The sequence below is a fragment of the Camellia sinensis genome, chromosome 14 (assembly GCF_055761805.1).
Source record: "Camellia sinensis isolate YWXY chromosome 14, ASM5576180v1, whole genome shotgun sequence".
In the NCBI taxonomy this organism is placed as follows: domain Eukaryota; kingdom Viridiplantae; phylum Streptophyta; class Magnoliopsida; order Ericales; family Theaceae; genus Camellia; species Camellia sinensis.
In genome coordinates this window covers 40,241,477-40,262,288 of record NC_138974.1, presented here as the reverse complement: position 1 = coordinate 40,262,288, position 20,812 = coordinate 40,241,477, and the positions used below count along the sequence as shown (strand labels likewise).

Below are 20,812 nucleotides of genomic sequence, written 5' to 3'. Positions count from 1 at the left end.
TGTGATCTTGTAATAGAAGGGGTGTTCAAATATTTGATGCTAACCAGCAAAATTTTTAGAATTGACAATTAACAATCCAAGTACTACCTGTATAATTTTGTTTTAGGGGGTTCAAATTTTTTTTTGCAAACAATCTTAAGGAGGAAAAATATGATCCGCAGTGACGTAGGGCCCTGTTCGGCCAAGTTGGCAGCCTGTGATAGGATTTAGCAGACTATAGCCACAAGGCATGGTATGATTAGCATGGCGATGGTCAAGACAAACTCAAACAAGAAACTAATGACCAAGATCGAAACGATCTTGTTAAAGAGATGGGAATCCTATCCTTAGGGAAGTTTCATAAAAAATAAAATAAAATAAAAAGCTTATAAAAATGACACTGAACTGAAGAAGAAGAAGAAGAAAAAAACCGCCAGCCTACAAAACGAATTTAAAACAAAACACACCATCACTTGAGCATATTTATAGTCAATAACATGTTGAAAACTTACATTGAAGTTCGAAGTTTTTAGAGTTGGCAAGAGTTTACGATAGATGCCCTCTTCGAAGGTGTTGCATGCATGCATACCAAACCTAAAGCATTTCAAGCTATTAACTGTTCTAAGCTTCCAAGTTATTCCAAGTCATATGTCTCCAAAGCCACCACCACCAGTCTGATGCAGCATGGCATCAACTTCATCACAATCCTCCATGCCAAGCTATCAAAAAAATCAAATACGAACAATCTAGCTTAAATTTAAGATATGTTAAACTATAAGGTTGAATATGTTTTATTTGTTACAAATATGAAATGAAAATAAACATACCATATAACAACCTTTAGGGAAAAAGAGAAAAGAAGAAAGTGAAATAATTTTACTTGATCTGGGGTTTGTTCCGCGTGAATACGGCGTCCATCGAACAAGAACACAATGGACTTGGGGTCCAATGACTGTCGGTCACAATAAGCTGTCATGAGCTTGCAGAGCTGGGTATTACGTTTAATCCTGAAATACACCTCATTCCCTTCCTGAATCAAACCACCACCAAAAAGGAAACGGAGAGAAGGGGGGAAAAAAAAAAAAAAAAGGTCATGAACAAGATGCCAAGTATATTTGACAGGAAAGTAAGACCCGTGCTTACCATCAGATAGCAAATCTCTGTGGAATATGTATTTTAACCACCAAAAAGGCAAGGGAGAAAGAGAAATTGATATAGACTTCTATATAATTAACCTACATATTGTCCAGCATAACTGGGATCCAAAGCTTAAAATAATGAAGCAACATAGCCTAATAACTAGCAGCTAGCAAGTAGCTTACGGCACACAAAACTGTGGAACATTGATATTAAATTTATCAAATTTCTTACCAATTGGACAAGATTATGGTGACACTGATAAACAAAAAAGCATATAATCAGAGGCATATTTGAAAAACACAAGATGGACAATGTATATGAAGATCCACAACATTAAAGTCAGTAAGCAAAAGAGAGAAATTGAAGGTGATAAACATGGTTTTTGACCCAAAACCCAACTAATCAAATACAAACAACATTGACAATAAAGCCTTATTCAATCCACTAAGCATTCCAATACTACATTTTCTTCAACTCAAAAGCGTGCGCGTGCATCTGCACACAGACAAGTCACGGTTCCATTGAAATATGAATTTAGGTTGTGGCTTAAATCAACATCTTCCAGAGAAATTGGTATTTGATACCTTAATTGCTTTCTTCATGGCTTACTTAAATGGATGGTTGTATCCCTTTGTTTAAAATTCCATTGCTTCATGCACACAACAAAACAGAGAGGTTTAAATGCTGTGGCCTGTACAAGCAAATAACAGATTGCATCCACTCAAACACATCAAGTAATTCTAAGTGAGAACTCTTCACACCAAGTCATACTCGTTCATAATAACTCGTAAGCTGTGAATCTGAAAATAGTTACAGAATAAAGCATTCAGACATAACAGTAAATACTATTATCACAGACAAAAGAAGGGAACATTATTTAATGAATCACAAAAATAAATGATTTCGTGGAAGCATAATTTAAATTAATTAACTAGGTGCAAAAAATTAACACAACACAAACAAGAGAAATTGAATTGATTCACACAATAGCAAGGCTATATTACCTAGTTCCTGATGAAGTCTAAACTCACATAAAATGTGCAATCCACAAGCACGGAACCATGCAGTGAACTAGGGGCACGACAAATAAATAAATAAATAACCAATTCCTTTCGATATGTTCCAAAGTCACAGACACCTAGGCAACAAGTGTTTGGTGAACATTAGAAAATGATGTAGATATTATACTAAGAGAACCCTAGTGTTCTCATAGAAGGCAATCTTTATGGTCAATCATTAATCTTTAAGTACCCATGTTAGGGAGAAAAGAAACTGAATAGTGTTAACAGATTTCCACTTGTAGATGTTTTATTTGACATAATTTCTTATGTATAGTGTTTGTGTATGAAAAGATACCATAAGCTTCAGTTATTGTGGTAAAAGCCATCACTCTGAAATTTGTCCATCTGATACCAATCATAACAATTTATAAGTCATAATAGTTATCTCTCTCTTGGATTTTGTATGACCACATCATCAATTTTCAGTGAACAACCAAACTGAAATCTCATATGAAAACGTTACCAAAAATTTGACCATTACTACCATTTCACCACTGGGCCCTGCTGCTTTACTTGCTTTGATCTTCTTCATTTTCAGCAACCTCCATATGCCATTCAGTAGGACACACTTACTTACCAATCAATCCAAATCCATTACTCTCCTACTCCTATCATCCAACTTGTTTTGTGAAGGTAAATTTGAATTTCCTAAAGACTCCAAACAGGTACCAACCAGCCGATTACGCTAGGCCTGCCAAAGTTTCTTCTATTCCGATAGGCACAAGCGGTTTGTAAAAGGGGGCCAGCCAGTTAGAATTGGGAATTGTAGAATTGCAAAGAAAGGAGCTTGGTTGCTAACTAATCCATGGCGATAAACAAAATAATGCCTCATCTCTAATTTAAACATCACTTCATCCTAATCCCTCCAACCTTGCATCTCTCCATAAAAAGACAATGATGAGATGAGATATGAATTCTTATTAAGTTAGTTGAGTCTGTGCACCCCCAAAGGCACATTGTATGAAAATGCATTGTCGTAGTCAAAATTCAAAAAGCCAACAAAACAGCTAAAAAGGTTTGTGGATGGTAGACGACTAAAAAATTAGAAGCACTATTCTACTATACAAATTTAGTGTAAGGGATCAAACACAAGGCAATGATGCATAGTGCTATTCAATGAATCATATCAACAAAATGTTTAAAAAAAAAAAAAAATGAGGATTTTATTAAGTGGACACAATACAAGCTGGCCAATAATAACATTGGTTAAAGCTTCAAGCATATATGACTGCAGATTTAGCTTACAGGAGCAACATGTTTTTATAAATCAGATTCAAAGCTTTTTACCAAATGGAACCACTGAAGATAAAAGATGCAAAAATCAACTTGATCGGATGACTTCAACCAAATTTGAAGTACTAACAAAAAAAGCTCTCAAAATTGTTTTCAAAAATAAAATATAAGATAGGGATAGCTAGATTGCTTTAGTGAAATTCTTTCCAAGTCCATCAATTTTGGCTCCATTTTCTCAAACAAAAATGTTACATAGCATGGGCAAGTCACAGCATATATCTTGATAAGAGCAAATCTATTTCTCTATACCACTCCAACGAGGAATAATAATCAATTCCAAATAATGTGTGTTTGAATTATAGTCACCAGAGTGGCATGTGAAAAGCTTGGCTTGACCAATTTATAATAAATAAACAGGTGAGTACTATTTTTATCAAAACAATATATTATAATAAATATGTAACATCAAAATTTCTCCAAAAAATCAATACGGTTCTGCTACATCCACACAAATATAAGCACTAGAATGATGTTGCCCGAATAGTGTGTTTGTTTCACACGCTAACACAAAACCCAAATCACAAACACAAAACAGCCTCTCTCTCTCTCAAACAGCTACACTCTCTCTCTCACCGAGACCCACCGGGATCACTCTCTCACCGATGCCCACCGACCACCACCGACAAACTCACCACTCATTCACTTCTCTCTCTCCTCTCGATTCAAATCTCTTCTTCTTGGAGGATTTCTTCGAGGGTTTCTTCAAACGATCTCGATTCTTGTCGAATAGATCGCCGAGAGAGGTCAAAAAACTAGTCTCCACCACCAAAGATCCGCCATGCTTCGACGACTAGATGTGATCTGCCACCAACTAGGTGATCGATTTCCCTTCGCTTTCTTCCACACAAGCATGATTCTTTGTTGTTCTTCTTCTTTCTCACACTCTCAATTCAACAAAAACCAAAATGGTTTTCTTTAATTATAAAGAATCTCAAGAAAAACATATAGATACAGAAAATCAAGAAAAAATTTGTGTGAAAAAAGAGAATTTTGTAAAGAGAGTATGAAAGAATTGAAAGGATCAATGTAAAGATATATGGGTTTACTGTGAAACCTGAAATCCGAGAAAGAGAAAGAAGAGAGAGTGAGCAAGAGAAGATAGGTTAAATTATATGATTTTTTAGACTCGTGAATTGGAGTTGTACAAGAAATTCATTTTTATATATAAGGTCGTTAGAGAGATAGAGAGAGAAGAAGAAGGCTATGACAGAGAGAGACCTGTGAAAGAGGGAGAAAAGCATCTGATTACCTTTTGAGAAAAAACATTTGTTTCCCCTCAAACGGTAAATAAATGATTTTTATCTCACACAGCGCTTTCTCTCTCTCACAGCCTTCGTCTTCTATCTCTATCTCTTTCACAACCTTACATATAAAGATGAAATTCTTGTACAATTCCAATTCACGAGTCTGAAAAATCATATAATTTAACCCATCCTCTCTCGCTCACTCTCTCTTCTTTCTCTTTCTCAGATTTCAAGTTTCACAGTGAACCCATAAATCTTTACATTGATCTTTTCAATTCTTTCATACTCTCTTTCCAAAATTCTCTTTTTTCATACTAATTTTTTCTGGATTTTCGGTATCTATTTGTTTTTCTTGAGATTCTTTACAATTAAAAAAAACCATTTTGGTTTTTGTTGAATTGAGAGTGTGAGAATGAAAAAGAACAACCAAGAATCATGCCTGTGTGGAAGAAAGCGAAGGGGAATCGAATCACCCAGTTGGTGGCGGATCACATCTAGTCGTCGAAGTGTGGCGGATCTTTGGTGGTGGAGACTAGTTTGTCGACATCTCTCGGTGACCTATTCGTCAAGAATCGCGATCGTTTTAAGAAACCCTCGAAGAAATCCTCCAAGAAAAAGAGATTCGAGTCGAGAGGAGAAAGATAAGTGAATGAGTGGTGGGTTTGTCGGTGGTAGTCGGTGGTCGTCGTTGGTGGGCATCCGTGAGAGAGTGATTCAGTGGGTGTCGGTGAGAGTGAGAGTGTTGCTGTTTGAGAGAGAGAGAGGGGTTGTTTTGTGTTTGTAATTTAGGGGTGATTTGGGATGTCCTAAATAAGTGCACTTTTTGACTTTTTATGAAATATGGGTTGAGTATGGGTTGGGTTTGAAGTGATGTGATAGAGAGATTATGTGATTTAAATAGGATGATATGACTTAAATAGAATAGTGATTTTTTAAAATTTTTTAGTTTATGTCAAACAAGACTTTAGTGTTCGCGCCCGAAACAAATGCACAAATGCACTTTTGGGGCAACTGAGGTTCTGCTTTCCCAAGCCCAATGGCTATTTGTGTAGATGTAGCAGAACCAAACATAATTTAGCTTTTTTATTAGATTGTAATTTGGTTGTGTACATTGGTTTCATAAATTGCCCATTATGTTTTAAATAACCATGAGATGAGATTTATACCAGTATCAATGAAAGTGTCATGGATTGGTCAATATCAAACAGTAACCGATATATGTATTGACGATACAACCGATGATAGATAAACATACATATACAGAATGTGCAATCACGAAAACTAAAACAATAACACAAGCCCATCCAGACATAAACACAATCACGCAGACTATAAAAATTAAAAATTAAAAAAAAAATTGAATCTTGTGAAAACTTATCAAGCACTTCTTCATGTAAACAATAAACATACATATTGTGTGGGTGATTTTCCGACCACACTGCCCGCTTAGTAACCAGCTGGAGAGCACTAGCAGAATAGATGGCACCTGACGGACCTGCAACAGAAATATAAGAATGTCGCGGTGGTTTCGACCACCCGGGGCACTCCGACGATCAAGTCAGTATATCTCTCAAAGATAATCAAGTACTAAACTCACAAGCTTGAGTATCAAAAGCATACCTTAGACCCATGGGGGTGCCTCTCTTTTATAGCCAATACAATCCTAGTCCCAATAGGAGCCTGGCCCTAATGGACTTAGGATTACTGCTAATCTGGGACTCCCAGTGAGATTAGGATAAACTCTCTAAGAGTCTTATCTTTACCCAAACTGAAGTCTTCTCCCAATTTAGGATCTAGGACTGTTGTCCCTTATCCGCTTATCTCGGATTCCGATATCTTCGGAGGCAACCTCGGCCTAGCCGAGATGACCTCGGCACAACGACCAAGACACGTGGCACCTCGGCTGACACGTCGGCGTCACCTTGCTACGTGTTGGTACTCAGAAAATATATCCCCACACATATACAGAATGTGCAATCTTATTTTTTATTTTTTTTTTAGGTAGTAAGGAAAGTTATACAGAATGTGCAATCAAGAAAATTAAAACAATAACACAAGCCCATATAGACATAAACACAAGCACACAGACTACAAAAATTTAAAAATTATAATAAAAAAACTGAATCTTGTGAAAACTTATCAAGCACTCCTTCATGTAGACATTGAAATCAACGCATGCATGTCGAAATCAGAAAGCAATGCCAACCAAACAAACAAACACAGGAGAACCAAAGTAACAGTGAATGCACCAAAATCAATCAATCTAAAACATAAACCCTGGAAGAAAAAAAAAAAGAATAAAAAACAAGAATAAATGATACCTGGTTCTTGACCTTGATATTGAGTTGGTTTGATTGAGACTGATCAGCCATGTTGGGTTTCTGATCTTCAGATTGAGGACCATTACCTGCTCCCATTCCAGACATTGTTGTAGTTGGCCCACAGAAGACTAGGGTCTCTCTCTCTCTCTCTCTCCAAATAGCTTTTCTCTCTCTAAAAACACAAGATGGACAGCAGTGAAACCAAAAGGCTATTCTGCAGAAGAAGCCGCCGCTGTCAGTACTATATACGTGTAACCATGACGTAACGCAAAAGGATTTCCAACAATGATTCATCCCACTAAAAACATCACCACTAATAGCACTAATATATTAAAAAAGTAAAAAAAATAAAATAAAATACAACTCCAAGACCAAAATATCACATTATTAATGGCAGAAGCCACTGTCACCTAATTAGTGGGAGTACTAATTAGTGCTTCCAAGCATTTTTCAAGGATTTCTAGAAGGGTGAGGCTATTCTATAATCGGTTTACAAACGTAATCATCAAGAAGTAACCGTTTATAACACCACGTGCATAATATCAAAATAAAAGTAAATAATTAATTACACCGAAATCAACTAGTTTTACTTTTATAAATTGGTACATTTTGTATGACTTTTAAATGTAGCAGTTGACCGTATGATATACATGTTATTATTTTTTAAAAAATATTTAATGATATAATGTGTTATAAAAGAATAATTTTAATTTTAATTTTAATTTAAAATTAAAATTAAAGTATAATTTTAATTATTTATTTTGATAATATTGACGTTATCGTTTTATATATATATATTAATTTTAGTTAAATTATCTATGTATTTTGATAATTTTAGCTCTATTATATTATAAAAGTGTAATTATCATATAATAAATTTGTATGATATATATTAAATTATAATATAGTAAAATAAATACTCATTTTAATATTACAAATAATAGTTAAACTAGAAAAATAATTAGTAACATAAAATTAAAAGTAATTCTAACTATTTAATTTTCTTTTATATTCATTTGGAAAATAAGATATATAAAAATAGAAATTATATAAAATTTGTTAAAACAATTAAATATAAATATGTTGTGGTTGGATTATTCTATAATGACGTTATATTATATGTATATATATATATATTAAATTATAAGATTGTAAAATATATACTCTTAATTAAATTAAAATATCAATTATATAAAAAAAATTAATGTTCAACAATTGACAAAGTAATTCAAACAGTAAATTTAAATTTTAAAGATTCGTGCAAGTTTTTTCTCCTATGACTTGTGATTATATAAAATAATGTAAGAAAAAAAAGTATAATTTCATACATAGAATCATTATAAAATTTAAACGATAAATTTATAATATAGAATAATATAAAATTTGTATTGGGTATAGAATAATGGGAAAATAATAAGGAAAAAAAAGACAATTTAGTGTCGAAGATCTATGGAGGTGTTTCGGTGTTTTGGTCGGGGGGAAGCATTAGTGTCGAAGATGATCCGGATCTGTATAAGATTTCATTCGAGCGCTTCTATGCGTATGGGAGTTTGAGGGGTGAACGCCGTACAGATGTGTGGTGGTATCTCAGCGATTGTTTTGAATAAGAAGAGTTCGGCGTTGGGTCGTCAATATAGGGACGGTGGAGTAGTACCTGCAGTGGGTCTTGTTGTCATGAGTGTTGATTGGCCGTGGGTGTGTTCAGAGTTTTGAACCACCGCGTCGGAGAGGTGTGGCCTTGGGTGTTGTCCGTGGGTGTAGTTGGGTGTTGGCAGTGTGTTGTCCGGCGTGGGCCTTCGCTGGGCAGTGGAAGTGAAGCAGCATGTGGAGTATAGCAGCGTGGGTGGTAAAGATATAGCAGTAGTATAGCAGCTTGGAGATGTCAGGCATGGAAGTTCTTCCAGCCGTGGTGATGTTGGCTATGGATTTTTCCGGCCAGTGAAGCGTGGTGAAAAGATTTAGCAGGTGGGAGTTGGGAGGTGTAGAGGAGCGTGGTGTACAGATTTAACAGTAGTAGCAGGTGGGCGTTGGGCTTTGGGCGTTGTCAGGCGTGGCAGCAGGTGGGCGGTATAGAAATGAAGCAGCATAGGTGTTGGGAGTTGAAGCAGTATAATAAGTGATTATTTTAGTTTCAAAAAATAGCTAGTGGCCGGTAAAGTTTTAGTTTTAAATTAGCAGGTTGGCATTGGGTGTGTAGTAGCTTTGGTTTTGGATTTTGTGGGTAATTTTGTGGGGGATTTAGGTATTTTATTTTTTAGTTAAGTTTTTTTTAATTTTTTTATTTAAAAAAAAAATCGTGAGACTAAGGGGTTAGTTGTATGGATGCGAGTAGCAGTAGTAGGGGTATTTTGTACTTTCCGAATCTCTCTCGATGCATGTCATCTTCCTGTACCTTTAATTTCATGCCGTTAATGAAATTTTTCTTTGCTGATCAAAAAAAAAATCTAATACCCTTGAAAAAATTAAGAAGAAAAATGTGAAATGTAAAATTGGTATTAGATTTATGCATTATCTCAATTTATCATGAAAAATATATGAAAAAAATAGGGAGACTTATTCATAAGTCTTATTTCGGACACTTATGCTATGTTAAGTCCTGTGTAATTTCTTATAGAGTCTCAAGTCCTATTTAGATAAGAATGTATTCCACAAGATCCTATTTGCGAAACATAACGTGACACGTTACGTTACGTTTATGTAGGTGTCACGTTATGTTACGTTTATGTAAGTGTCACGTTACGTTACGTTTATGTAATGTTTCATCTGATATGGACACGTTACGTTACATTTATGTATGTGTCACGTTACGTTTCGCAAACTTAATCTATGATAACATTCAATTTCCTATATAGGAAATTGAATGTTACATATGTTACATTTATGTAGGTGTCACGTTACGTTTCGCAAACTTAATCTATGGTAACATTCAATTTCCGAATGTTACCATAGATCATATCTATGTGAATGTAAATTTCAAAATACACGAGCAAATAACATTTCACATTCAATTTAAAAAATCAAAAACCTAGTAAGTTTGCGAAACGGAACGTGACACGTTACGTTACGTTTATGTAGGTGTCACGTTACGTTTCACAAACTTAATCTATGGTAACATTCAATTTCCTATATATGATTTTACCATTATTTATGATATTAACAACTAATATTGAGGGTAAATGTGTTAACAAATTTCACACAAGACTTATAGGAACATAAGTTTTTTCGTAGGACCATATGTAGCATAAGTTTTCCTAACAGAACTTATAAATAATTTTTCCAAAAAAATATTTATCAAATAAAGTTCATATAAAATAGGTAAAGTTGTATAATTTAAATTAAGGTTAGATTTGTGTATAACTATATATGTAATTAAGAAAATACATACTAACATGGGTTTTTTTTAAAAAAAAATTATTATAGAAAAAATTATTATGGTTTGGGAAACACTATATAAGTATACTTTTCGTCTTTTTATCTTTTTTTAGATCACATCACTTCTCAATTATTTTTTACATCTTTTTGTAAAAAATTAAAAAATGTACTTATTTAAATTATTTCAAAATATATTTGTCCATAATTGAAAAGGTTTCAATGTGATTAATTTTAGAAAAATGCATAAATGATTCAACAGAGAATCATCTCTTTTATGTTTGTAACACAATAACCTACATATCCAACATGTCCTAAGGGTATCATTTGAACAAAGGGTTGCATAGGGCTATGGTTATACCATACGCATCTTGAGTAAGGTATTGAAGTCTGCCTTGTTAACTCGTGAGAGACGGTCCGTTGATCCGGCATAAAGGCCTATTTTAATAAGTTAATTAAAAGTTAATGGTTTGGGGTGTCTTAAAAAGTATATTTTTTATCTTTTTATGAAAAGATGTGCAGAAAAGTAGAGAAGTAATGTGATGAAAAAAAGATAAAAAAGATGAATTATATAGTGTACCCCAAACCAGGTAATGTTAGCAATCTTAAAAAAAATATTAAATTTTTTATTAAATATCTTATATAAGTATGTAATAAAATTTTTGATAGAATTTTTGAGATCTCTATCATTTTTATTTTTTATTTTTTATTTTCTTAAATCATATTACCTCTTTATTTTTTTATAAAAAAATCAAAAAATCATCTCCTAATCAACGTTTTGGAAAGGAAAAAACTCAAAATACACTATAATTATTAGCACATTATTCTTAACTCGCAGACCGACCCATTCCTGCTTGGACCAAGTTTGTTGGGCGGCCCGATAGAAAAAACAATCCGCCTGACTTGGCCTACGTCCAATGCCGACCTTTACATACTCATTATTTTTGTTGAGTAAACCCTTACTTGACTATTTTTGTATGACAATAGGGGTGTAAATTTGGTCCGGCTTGGCTCAGTCCGGCCCATTTGGGTCCAGTCCAGCCGATGTCGAGTCTTGTAAGCTCCCGTCAAAATTCAGGTTGGGCCGGCTCACTGGCCAAAAAAATTAGGCCTAAGCCTATCCCTAGGCTTAGGGGTATTCGGGGCTTGGGCGGACCGGTGGGTTGGGCCTGTCCTCGACCTTGGGTGGGCCTGACCATTTTTGTTTTTTTAAATTTTTTCTACAAAAATTTTATTATTTTATACTAAAAAAGACATTGGGTCTTGAGAGGGCCAGGCTTTAAGCGGGCCGTAAGCAGACTGATGGATTGGCCCACGGGGTGGGCTAAGCTTCAAAATGAATACCAAGTCCCAGAGGCTCAGGCCCGGGCCCAAACAGATCAGCCCACCCCAGCCACGGGCGGATTTCGAGCCGCCCACAAGTCGCGGGCCATTTTTACACTCCTAATGACAACTAAACATGCTCTCCTGAATTTTATTAATAAAATTTTATCACACTTCCCATCTAATGGTAATTTTTTCTAAATGAAATCACCTTGATAGAGTTGGGGAGGGACAAATTAAAGGTTGGTTTGGAAATAAGTTATTTTAATAACTTTTTGAATAAAATATGAAGTAAAAAAATTAGTATGTTTTGAATGATTTTTTTTAACTTTTTACAAAAAAAAAAAAAAAGAAGTGTGATGGATGTTGATTTTTGACCACACAACCAAACGGGGAACTCAGTTGAAGAGCACCGACAAAATAAATTAAGCCCAAACAACCTGACACAGAAAGATAAGAATCTAGCAGTGGTTCGTCCACCTGGGACACTCCGATGATCAAATCAGTAATCAAATATCTTTCAGAGATAGCAAACTGTGCTTAACTCACAAGAAATAACTTATTGCTCACAGTATATTACACATACCTGAGACCCACGAGGGTGCTTTGCTTTTATAGCCAACACTACCATGTTCCCTGTAGAAGCCTCACTTCAGTGAACTCAAGCTCAATGCCTATCTTGGACCCTCAGCCAGATAGGGATAAACTCCCTAAGAGTTTTATCTTTATCAAAACTGAGATCCTCTCCTGTTCTAAGACTCCTGCCCCTCATCTGATTATCTCAGATTTCGGTATCTCCACAAATAACCTCAGCCTAGCCACGGTCACTTCGGTGTCATGACCAAGCCACGTGGCACCTCGGCTAACACTTCGACGTCACCTTGGCCATGTGTTATCATTCACAAAATATGTCCCCAAAACAGCCTCCTAGGTTCTATTACCTCGAGAACCCACATCGTTTCTTTCTAAAGAACGTCGGATGAAATTCACTCTTTTCTTCGACCGAGATCATGACTCGTCAGTTTCAAGTACTCAGGTCTCAACTGTCCATCCCTATCAATGACTAAGAACCAAGAACCAAGTTCTTCAAGTTCTTTAACCCAAGATCGTTCCACTAGCCGAGGTTTTCGCTTCATTAAATTGAGAACTCCAAGAGTTTTATCTGCGCATGAGCTGCCACGCATGGGTTCACGCATGGTTTTCTCAACCGTGTCCTCCATGCGTCCGTTCCTCATTGGTCCATACATGACACGCGCTATCAAGATGCGTTGCTTCTGCACACGCCACCTGACAAACACGTCGTCCAAAGCATTTCATTATGGTTTGTCGCCTTTTCATGTTTTTGACAAAACTTTTCGTTCTCTCTCTGTCCTTTCACTTTTGCAATTCACAATTTTTCCCTTGTCTCTTAGACTTTCTCTCTCTAACATTTTCAAATCTTCCATTGTTGCGTTCACGAGCTATCTGCAACTGCATTCTTCGTTTACCGCCAGCACACTACTCATCATTTTGACCTTAATCGTTTAGCTTGTCTAATTCCGGCGTATCTTATTCCGGCTTCAATCGGTAAGTCTTTTGATTCCTTTTTATTTTAATTCTCCACTGCTGTTTACTACTCTTAGCCATGCTCATATGACTTCCTTTTGAGTTTTGCTATACGCTTCCCCTCATACCTGTTTTTTGTGGAATTTGTATATGCATTTGTAATTGTTCTCTGTTGCTATCTTCACGCCTTGGCTATCAATTCTTGTTTCTTGAATCTGTTTAATGTAACACAATCTGTTCTTGAATTCAAGAATGTGCGTATTGCTTCTGACTCTAGCACACTGCCTTGCACACACTCACTTTTGTTTTGTGAATTTATGATTTTCTTAATTCTTGAATCTCGGTTGCGTTCTTGATTTCTGAATCATGCTCTTTTTTTTGTTTGTCTTGTTGTATTTCCATATTTTTGCCTTCGATTCCTGTTTCTATAGTTTCTAGGTTTGGGATTTGCTCTAGAACCTCGTTCTCTAGGAAAATCGAAACGAATTCTCCTTAGATTTTCAAAAATCCTAAAACTAGTGCCCATGTAGGTTTTAGCAATGGTCTTTAAACCTGCATCAATTATTTTGTTGTCCAACCCCTTCTTGCTGAGATAATGGATATGTTTAGGTGGAGGGTAGATACCCCAGAAAAGCTAGAGCATTTTAGGCAGGAGTTCTCGATCCCAGCCGACGTCCATTTGAGGTTAGCTGGAGAGGAGGACTCTATCATGCCTGATGGAGACTCCATGCCCTTTTATGTTGTTGCATTTATTGAATACAAACTTCGGTTTCCACTAGACACTCTCTTTCGAGAAATCCTTCATTATTACAAACTTAATCCCATGCAGCTTGTCATAAACTCATATAGGGTTATCAACGATATAATCGAACTAGCACACTGAGAAAAAGCTAGGATTACATTGGCCGACATCCAATTCTGCTACACAATGTGTGTCCTTAAGTCTGAGAAAGGTTACATATACTACTTTAAGCCCAAATCTACCGCCTTCAAACTAATAGCCGACCCCTCAGACTCCAATAAGGGTGCTGGAGATGATTACTTCATTGTCTCGAGCAACTGGGAGTTTGCTCCTAATGGTGATCTTCACTTTATCCTCTGTGCCGAGCAGTTTTTAAAGAGGGTGATGGTAAGACTTAGTCATCCTACTGTAATTCCATTTTGGTTAAGGTTTGTGTGACGCCCAAAAAGTCAAAAACATCAGATAATATATTAACCATTAAATACAAAGTTTATCTAAGGTTACAAGAGTAAGAAACGTCACTAATAAGTCCTTTAGTTAATAACCAAGCAAGATCTCAGGAAGGTCGGAGGAGTCAAAATAGGCTTCATTCTAAGTCCAACCACCTTAAATATCAAAGCTACATTTTTGACAGATCTTGACAAGGTATTAACACAATGCCTACATGAGTTGATGGAGTATAAGGATAGGTTACAAATGTTATATATATACAAATTACAAAATCATGTCTTAAATACAACATGGGAATTCTCAAAACACGTTTAACATAACTAGTTCCTAACTCTTATAGGATAGCCATACGTTTTCAAATACTTCAGCTTTGCCTTCGACCGGTCTAATAGTCTTCAATACCTGGCATGAAACGCCGTGAGCTTTGAATGTCCAGTAAACGCACACACACCCCATCTATTTTTCCCAATCCAATACACCATCATATAGAAAGCAAGTAATGAAGCATGATATTCAAGTCAATAACAACAATTTCAATAATAGAGGAAAGTAATATGTCTTTCAAATAGATAACAAAGATTATAATGTTAGTGGTTAGTATTCTAGAAATCCCCCAAAGAGATTTCATCCTCCCAACCACAAGAATTGTACATCGGACTATTCGGAACTCCCCATTTTGCTGCTTTGTTGCAGAACTAACCTCGGATACCTACTAACGGTTACATACCGCGTAGCGCCAACCACAGGGCCTCAAAAGGGATAGCGAAAAGAAAAAGGTTTTATCACCCAGAATCCAACCTTATCCTTCCAAAAAAATTTTATCCTCCTGAATGTCCCATCCAGACCCAACCTTATCTCACTAATCAAACCATTGCAAAGAGTCCAAATATATCTGTTTCATTCTAGGGTTTACGCGACAGCCGCTTGCGCAAGAGTTAACCTTTAATTATGGAGCACATCTCATCAATCCATACACAACAAATTATCATCTCTTCAATATCCAAGTGATCGAAAACCCAATACCACCCCAATTAAGTTTCCCGTTGAGTTAAATGTTTTAAGTCAAGTTAGAACAAACTTAATAAGATAATAATATCTACATAAGCATGAGCATCATTAGAATGAAGAACATAAGGAACATAACCATAACACATTCAATATCATACCAAGACATGACCATAAACTAATAAACATATTCATGAACACAAGAGCATAAAACATCCATGCGAAACTAAATTTTCAGATTTCATTATCATAAAAATTGTAAACAAAAAGGCATTTTCAGATTTTTCCTAAACTTGACCTTCCTATGGTTTGTAGAGAATTTAATCTAGTTTTCAGAAAATGTTTCAGGAATGGAATAACTTTTCTAGATTTTTAGTTATTTAAGAAACACTCCAGCGCTATCCAGATTCGTCGACCGTTACGAAAATCGAATGTTCTTTTAAACCGCTCACTTGTTTTCAATTAAACTAATTTTCCTTGAACGATAACTCCTTAAGGAAGATTTTGAAATAAAATGGAAGAATTTTATACATTTTTCTAAAATTTTCGCAAGGTGGCTGTAAAACAGATTTTTCTAGCACAGTTAATTAAAAAAAAGAAAGTTGGTGAGAAAATAGGTCGGCTAGGGGAAATTTTTCACTTCTCTTGTGGTGAAAACATGATAAATAATATGTATTAAACTCAGAAATTAAGGTGCAGGTGTGCCTTTGGAAATTTTGAGAGATTGATATGGAAAAAGGTAGTCTTATACCGATTAAGAAAAATAGAAGAAGGGTAAAATCAAGGCTCAACTCCTTTTATTTTTAACACAAGAATACCATTAGAACACATCTGAAAATACCATTTTAAACTTCTAATAACATGTATTTAAAAAAGGAAAATGAAAGAGAGAGTTGTGTTGTGGCTTACTTAAATGCTTATGGAACTAGTTTTGCAAGACTTGCTCTCTTTCTCTTCTTTCTCCCTCTCCACTCATCTCCCTCTCTCTATGACATGTGGGTGCGTGGGTGTGTAGGTGTGGTGTTTGATGTTCAAATAGATGGAGGATAGTGGTGTATTTATAGGAAAAATGGTGTGAATTGTCTAAAATGTCCTTTGGTTGAAATGTAATGGAATTGAGTTGTATTTAGTTCAAATGAAATGGAATAGTGGATAATTAGGACCTTAATTATGTATTTAATTATGATCTAGTTAGGCTTAAGTCTAATTTAATCCATTCTAGTTACAAGTACATTAGATATATACATGTATATATATAGAATTGGTACTAAGATCATAATTATTTCCATGATTCAAGAGATTTGTCTCTAAAGTACAATGATTATAGCCTAGGAGGTATAATGGCTAGCCATGTGCTCAAGATTTGGGGGATTTTTTTTGATTTTATATATAGATATGAAGGTATTTGTATATAAAATTATTTATTTTATGTACAAATTCCATAGATATTGTGTACAAAAAGATTTGATGAATAAGAGGTACAAATATATATATACAATGGTATTAACTCGGGGTCTATTTGTGATTTAAGTAAAATATGAGGGCTAAAGCCTTAATTTATGAATTGGAACATTTATTTTAGAGTAGAATTTAACTAAGTTAGGGTTAGAGAATCTAATTCGGTTTGAATTTCTTGTTTCGAATAAAAAGGCTATCAACCGACGAGCGTGATAAAAACCAGAAAAACCTAGGGTTTTCAAGTGGTAATTCTATGTTTATGGAGTCAATTAATCAGTATTAGGGTATTAGAAATGATTTCCAAGTTATCGAAATCGATTAGGGTTTGCGAGTTTTCAGTTGGCGCATGTATTTTGATCCTAGGGTTGCAATTAATTAAGAAACTGAGGGACTTCAAGGAAATAATTTAAAAGTAAGGGACTTTTAAGAAATTAAAATTTTCAGGGGCCTCACAGTTTGCCAACTCATTCATCTCTTCTAATGTTTGCTTTTTGTTTTTTGTAGCTTTTTATCAACCAGTCAAAGGATTTTGGCAATCATACGTTCCCAGCCAAGATCTAAAGAAACTCTTGGATCTTCCTGTGCAGAAACGAAAATCCCCTTTTCTGTTGAATTATATACCAACATACAAATCGGTTTTGCCCGACGTCCCTCGGAGAAGTCAAACTCCACTGTTTGCCTCAACCCCTCCAGGAACTTCTTTACCAAGAGATGATCAGGCTTCTTCTTTTGATCCAGTTGAGTTGCTGTCAACCTCTGTCCCCCAACTTATCCTAATATCCCAACGCCGATGTCGTCGTCATGCCCCAACAAACGTACCAGTAGGCAAAACTCGTAGCCGCAAGATTCTGAGGCATCAACCTACGATCTAGCGAACCCACCAACAGCCTTGCCAGCAATTCATTTCGGTACCAAAGTTACCCTCACTGCTACTATCGAAGACATGGGTCATAAAACTGTTGTTGAGGACCTCTTGGCCGACTTGCCAGGAGTGGTCACTGTCACCTGTTCTTCACTATCTCAATCGTAACCTAAACAAAAACCAAAAAGGGTAAAGAGGGTTAAGGCAAAAGCCTCTGCCACCCAAATTGAATCTGAAGATACAATACCAATCTCTAAACTCGTCGAAATCAAGAAAATAGCCTCCACTATCAAAAAAAGGCCTGCTCAGGCCAATCCAACTAATACCGCTCAGTCAAAGAAGCCGAGGTCCGAAGCTGCGACAACCTCGAGTGCATTTAAAGTCGATGAACCCTGGACTCCTGCCATCACGATTGGGGACCAACCAATCAAGGCCGGCGACAATGCCATTGACAATATTGAGGTTAGCGTCGCTCTTTCCATAGCCGTTTTTCTCCCAACTAATCTAAATTTTATGGCCGAGATCACGAGGTATGAAAATTTTGCTTTAATGATGCAACACTCTGTCCTGGTAAGTCTTCAACTCTTATCTTTTCTGGCTTTTTACTTCAAGTTCTCATACTTCAAAATTTTACTAACTTGCTCATTCCTTTTCTTCTAGGCGATCTAGCATGCTCATTCCTTTGCAATGAAAGCCGAGGATTTGAAGAAAAAATTGGTCCACAAGACCAAAGAGGCTACTGGCTTCTTCACCTCTTTAAATAACGCGAAGGCCAAGATCAAAGTTCTATTGGATCAGGCCAAAGCAGCCAGATAAGCCCAAGACCAAGCCGAGGAAAAAGTTGAAGCGGCCGAGGCTGTAGCTAAAGTGCTAAAGTCTAAGATCAAGGATGCCGAGGCCAAAACTATCGAGGTCAAGGAAAAGTTCCAAAAAGTACTGGCTATGAAGGAAGCCGAGATCAAGGTGACTGATGAGAAAGCTTTCTCAGAGGGACAAGTTGCAGTCCGTGATGTGTACAAAGATCAAATCAACCAAGCTTGTAACCGAGGCTTCTACCTCCGTTGGAATGCAGCTTTTAACAAATTATCTGTTCCTATGAACTCCAACCTCCGAGATATCAACAATCTCTAGGTGCCTTTCCTTGCGACTTCCAAAGAGTCAGACGGGGAGGCCGACGGGGAGGAAACCGACACAGAGGATGTCGAAGAAAATGAGGGGGTCGCTGTTGGGGCCAAGTCTCCAACATTGAATGATCAAGTCCTAGACTTGACTCATGATGAAGAAGACTTGGTTTCCAAGGCTGCCTCTTCTAAGCAAACAACTTCTGGAGCCCAGGTCAGTCTAGTCGAAAAAAGCTTATACCAAACTGTCATGACCCGAACCCGCCCCCGTGGGTTAAGGACATAACTGGCCAGTAATCATGAGATTACCTACGACCTCAAACCAAACCGAAATTATTTTAACAGAGTTAATGGGGACCAAACGGAAGCAGTTCAAAACTTTGTCCATAGAGTTGTGCTTACATGGCACATCCAAACAACCAAACACATATACATTAATAACTCACAACAGAAATACAGTAGCATAAGTTCTGTACAAACAGGATCATCCAAAAACTAAGTCAACCCATGAAAACTATATACAGACATATGCAAAGTCCTCACCAACATGACAAAAATTACATAGCATAGCAGAAAGGCGAAGACGAGTCTCGTACGTGAGACACTAGGGCTGACTCTCCAAACCTTGGTTGTTTCACACAGACTTCACTGGGGCTGGGTCTGAACCTCTCTTGGCTTACCTACAAACACATGAATGAGCGTGAGCGATAGCCTAGTGAATAATATCAAATAAGAAGATACAACGATATGTAGAACAACATACTCCGAACGGCCTTGGGCCCAATTCACATATTTATTTAACATTTATATACACAATTTAAGTCAAGTGACTATGGTTTCAAACATACTGGCCTTTGGCCCATTTATCTTTCATTCATGTCAAAACAGCCTCTGGCCCACTCATTTATGTCAAAACGGCCTCTGGCCCATCCATTCATGTCAAAACGGCCTCTGGCCCATCCATTCATGTCAAAACGGCTTTCGGCTCATCCATTCATGTCAAAACAGCCTTCGGCCCATCCATTCATGTCATATCAAACATTTGTCCATAATTCAAACCAACAACTTATAAGGCTTATAAGAAATAAGCAATTACAAATGACGAGTTTCAAATATCGATATTGCTCACAGTGATCGGCTTGTGGATTTGCCCTGGAGCTTGATCCTACACATCATATAGCAAATAAGGGTCACAACCGATTCAATTCGTTCTTTAATTCAGATATTCCTCTTTTGGCTCCATTCTTATCTCTTTAACTCAATTACAATGCTTAATGCATGCCTAAGAGTGTTTGCAAGTGAAAGAGAATGGAAAACGAAACACATAATACACTTTCAAAATTTCAGAAAGCAGGGTCCCCGCTCGAGCGGACCCATGAGGTTTGCAAAAGTACTGGTTATGTCATTTTTACGCTCGAGCGTGGAACTTGGACGCTCGAGCGGAAGTCCATCCTACATAGCTCCCCGCTCGAGCGTGGACTTTTCCGCTCGAGCGGACATTATGGTCTGCAGAAAATACTGGGAGCACGAAATTCATGCTCAAGCGGCGGTTTCCACGCTCGAGCGGACATCAAATTTCTGGGTTTTCTAGAATGTGTTCTTGAGCTCAAATTCGACATTTCAACCACATTTATTGCATATGATGGCTCAAATCTCACATATGCTTGTACTAACATGGTACCAACACCAAATTACAGCACAATAGAGTTCAATTTCGTGAATTGATCGCATGCATGCCCTAAATTAACTCAAACTCATGTATTCAAGGTTCCCATTTTTAATAAACAACACGCATGCCCATTTTGACTTTCATTTTCACTTCTAATGATGCAATTAGTGCTCATTCCCATGAAACTCAACAAAAACATGCTTGCATGTGGGATTACACTTCCAATCTTT

General features: G+C 36.4%; 1 pseudogene; it reads right to left on the bottom strand.

Moving 5' to 3' along the window:
* Positions 1 to 623: 623 nt before the first annotated feature.
* Positions 624 to 7,143, bottom strand: LOC145806932 (small ubiquitin-related modifier 1 pseudogene; annotated as a pseudogene).
* Between the last annotated feature and the right edge of the window lie 13,669 nt (positions 7,144 to 20,812).